The sequence below is a fragment of the Mytilus galloprovincialis genome, chromosome 4 (assembly GCF_965363235.1).
Source record: "Mytilus galloprovincialis chromosome 4, xbMytGall1.hap1.1, whole genome shotgun sequence".
NCBI lineage: Eukaryota > Metazoa > Mollusca > Bivalvia > Mytilida > Mytilidae > Mytilus > Mytilus galloprovincialis.
In genome coordinates, this window is record NC_134841.1 from 87,881,947 (window position 1) to 87,886,167 (window position 4,221).

A 4,221-nucleotide genomic window follows, 5' to 3' on the forward strand; every position below is an offset into this window, starting at 1 on the left:
CCATACGATTGTCTTTTCTTGTAAGAACCGCAGTAAAACAAACTTATCAATTATTAATTTTTATTTGTGTTCATACGTGTTTTCCGCGTTAATATCGCGTATGTGACTTTTTGTTGGGTGATGACTAATGAGGTTATACAAATTGATAATATTGTCGCATGCCAGTTCTATTTTCATTGTTGTGTGTAGATGATTATAACATTAATAAATAGAACAATTTATTATCTGCGCTTAAAAACCTTGACACAGTAAAATCTTATCATTCTATGCTCACTTATATACTAGTCAAGTATCCTAAAAGAATTGACAATATAATGATGAGAATTTCCGTTGTTTTGTTCTTTTTGTTTCTTGTATGTAATGGTGACAGTTCGAATCGAAATGAAGACCAGGCGATAAGACTTGACGCATTAGAAAAGGTAGTCAATGAAGTCCATCAACAAAACCAGCGTCTAGAGGAAACTGTTAAGATGCAACAAATGGAGATAACAGAACTTAAAATTCAACTTGCCATCGTTAAAGTTGAACATAAAAACGGCCATAAAAATTTGAGTGCGTCGGATTTCGAAATATTCATCAAAGACACTGTGTCGAAAATGCTTACCAAAAATGAAATTTTGAAATCAAATGATGAAAGTAGTGTCCCTACCAATGAAGCAGAATTTCTAATAAAGGATACTGGTTCGAAAATGCATGATAATAACACATCCAATAAGCCAGGTTTAGGAATGCAGTACGTTCATGAACCAGCGAATGATGTGACTTCAAGTAAGAATACGTTTTATTCAAGCTCTTCATAAGAGCAAATACTATACAATTTCCTTTGTTTGTCATTAGATTAATATAATTGATACACGTAGGTCGAACACAAAGAGTAACAGATTTATAAAACAAGAAAAAGAGATTGGAACGTTATCTGTAGTAACTTTAAAGTAAAAACACTTCGGACACAAATAATTTATGAAATGTTGCGTTTTCATTTATTTACAAGAATATGCGACCGAGACCGACACTATGTTTAAAACATATCTGTGAATACATCCCGATTCCTTTAAAACTTCCTGTTTTAAATTTATAAACCCTTTCATAATCTAAGATTGCGTGGCCCAATTTAATATACATTTTTTGTGACCAAATTTCAGATACGTAACCTCAAGAAGTATGCACATAACGTTATGACCTTATTTTCTTTTTGGTGTGCCATGCTCTCATATAAGAAGACTCTAGGTCCTTATCACTTTTGATTCATGATTTTGTATTATTATATCTCTCTAATGCCAAATACATAGGGGGAAATCACTATCATATGAAATGTTCTCACGTTAAGAACGTGTTCGGTTCAGTTTATAAACTGCTCGATATCCTATGCAAAATATCTGAGCGACATCTTTTGAAATAACAATGAAACATTAGTCGGAAGATATTTTTTTTTTATCAGAACACACTCTGCAGGTCTTTCTACGGAAGTGTTTTAGACAGTAATAAAAAGGGAATGTTGGAATAATATTTTGCTATGAACAGTTAGCTTGGTTCAATTTTGTCAAAAAAAGCTAAAAAAAAAACCAACGCGGATGTAGTTTGGTTAGCAATTCAATAATTCAACTTTATTGTAATCCGTTTTTATGAGAACTTTGATTAACATGTGCTAAAGATGGGTTGCGCATGCGATTTGCAACGAATGTGAGATGAAAAGTGAAACTATGGAAAACAGCAGTAGAAACAAAATCATTAACAAAAATACCAAACTCCAAGGAAATGACCGATGTCATTCATTGATTCTTAAAATATACAAGTTAGGAATAAATGAATGACATTAAATCCACTTGTCTTTTTGTATTTTTTGTTTAACTACTTCCGCGCTTCATGGAAAATGCGCTTTTATGAACGCTGTTACATCCCAATTAAACGCGCGTCTGGCGTAAATATAAAATGTCAATCCTGGTATCTACTGTAGATTCATTAATATTCGTTGGATACTATTTTTTGTGGATTTTGTGGGAACAGATGAACCATAAAATTAAATGTTCAAGGAACATCAAATTTTCCATACACTTGTATGCATATTTTGACAAAACCACGAAATTAAATATCCACGAACATGGTAGTTTTCCTTAATCCACAAAAATAAATGAACCCACAGTATGATGATTTTATTTGATACTTTATAACTATTTTCAGACATTGTGTATTGCATACTTTATGCATTTTTTTAGTTTTAGATTTCGTTTTAGTATCTTGAAAATTTGATTCAATGCGGTGACAGCTAACAGACTAAGTGTAATTTGGTGTATAATTATAAATGTGTATTGTTAGTTAAGGCTATTTTGAGTTATTGTATGAATTTAAAGTTTTACATTGTCTTTCAGATGCTGAAAGAAAGAGAGCCTCGTCAGGTCAGGCTGTTGCATTTTATGCGGTCATGAGCCATGTTGAGAAAGCACCAAGTGCTCACCATACCTTAGTTTTCGATGACGTTAAGACGAACGTACAAGGTGCATATAATCAGTACAGTGGAATATTTACCGCTCCGCAAGCAGGATTTTTCGTGTTCACGTTTAGTATTCATATGGGCTGCCATGCGTACGCATCGTTTGAAATAGTGAAAAATGCAGACGTTGAAGGGGCCGTTTTTCTCGATGTCGATGAGGCATGCGATTCAGAACAGGTGACATGGACCATTGTTTCTGAACTTGGTGTAGGTGACATAGTGCATGTAAGAACAAACTCCACTAGAGAAATCAAAGGCGACATAAGGAGTGATAAATATGGAATGTCATCATTTGCTGGATGGTTACTTTCAGTTTAAAACATATCAAAAGAGTCGTATTAATTACTTTAACAAATCTAAGCAAAAACGTTTTATGATAATTAAAACATTTTGAATATTATACTTGTATCTCGTCTAATATAAGAATGTTAATATAACAGAATAATAACATCATTATGTTATTTTTCTATTAAAATATTGAAAATACTTTGAACGACACGCGGAACCTCGCCATGCAGCCATTTGGATTGATTTTAAATACATATTTAATTAGTAATGCATGTGATTGTTTAATTTTATATTTCCGTTTTTTGTGCTTCTTTGTTATATATATATATATGTGTGTTTGTTTATGTTCTGATTGAGATTATACCACGGTATTGATGGCTGTATCCCTATTTTGACAATTTTACCTATTATGTCTGTTTTGTTCGCGCATATTTATGAATAAAATGGAAATTGATGCGACTGTCATACAAGTGACAGGTTTAGCGCTATAAAACCAGGTTCAATCCACCATTTACTACATTTGAGAATGCCTTTACCAAGACAGTTGTTGTCCATTCGTTTGATGTGTTCTGTCATTGATTTTGTAATTTGATTAGTGACTTTTCATATTGAATTTTCTTCGGAGTTCAAAATTTTTGTTTTTTTCACTTTTTTTTGTAAACAATTGTGATGCAAGTGGTATAATCAGCTAGCTAAAGAAATCCAGATTAAGCCCCCAATTTTCTTCTGTTGTTGATAAAGTCCTGCTTTGATGGACTTTGTCAGGTGTTATTGGTTTTCTTCTTATTGAATTTACCCTGGAGTTCGGTATTTTAGTACTGTTCTTCGACAAAATAACTGAATCTTTAACAACTTATACCTAAATCTAACAGGAATAATTCTTTCGAAATTATGAATTCAACAGTTTTTAAATGATTCTCATTGTTTCACCTTTGATACAACATTTGAAGAGAAATAGTGAAGTGTAATAACATCAAAAAAACTAGTTCATCGTAAAGTTTAGAAAAATATAACTGAGTTTACGAAGTTTACCCTGAGTACCGACAAATTTGTGCACACGAAAAGAGATAAAGAAAGTGTGGAACAAACCAAAAACTTGACAATTGGGATTTTCGGATTTTCTCCTCAGCACGCCGTATTTAGGAGTAAGAGCAGATACATTGAGTCAAAATAATGTGATCAAACATACCTATATACAGTTACCATTTTTAAAACAAGCACGTTGAACATCTAACTCGTCGTGTCGGTCTAGTTTGTTCTCGTTCAAATATGCGTGTAATATATTTCCGTTTTGGATCTTTCAAATGAGTGTAGAATCGCATGGAAGGTGGTGCATTTATGGGTGAAGGCGTTTACCCTATCGAATCACCAAACTGGGCCTTGTGAAGGAGTTCATGCGATTCCCTCATTTATTGTTTGTCGATTTTGTATGTCTTCCTTCTCGA

At 32.9% G+C, this 4,221-nt stretch overlaps 1 long non-coding RNA gene across 1 annotated transcript; it reads left to right on the forward strand.

Annotated features, from left to right (window-relative positions):
• The first annotated feature begins 266 nt into the window (after positions 1-266).
• LOC143070819 (uncharacterized) lies at positions 267-2,888 on the forward strand. The gene is made up of 2 exons (XR_012976720.1): positions 267-768; positions 2,367-2,888. It is a non-coding gene; the product is annotated as an uncharacterized LOC143070819 (long non-coding RNA).
• Positions 2,889-4,221: the final 1,333 nt, after the last annotated feature.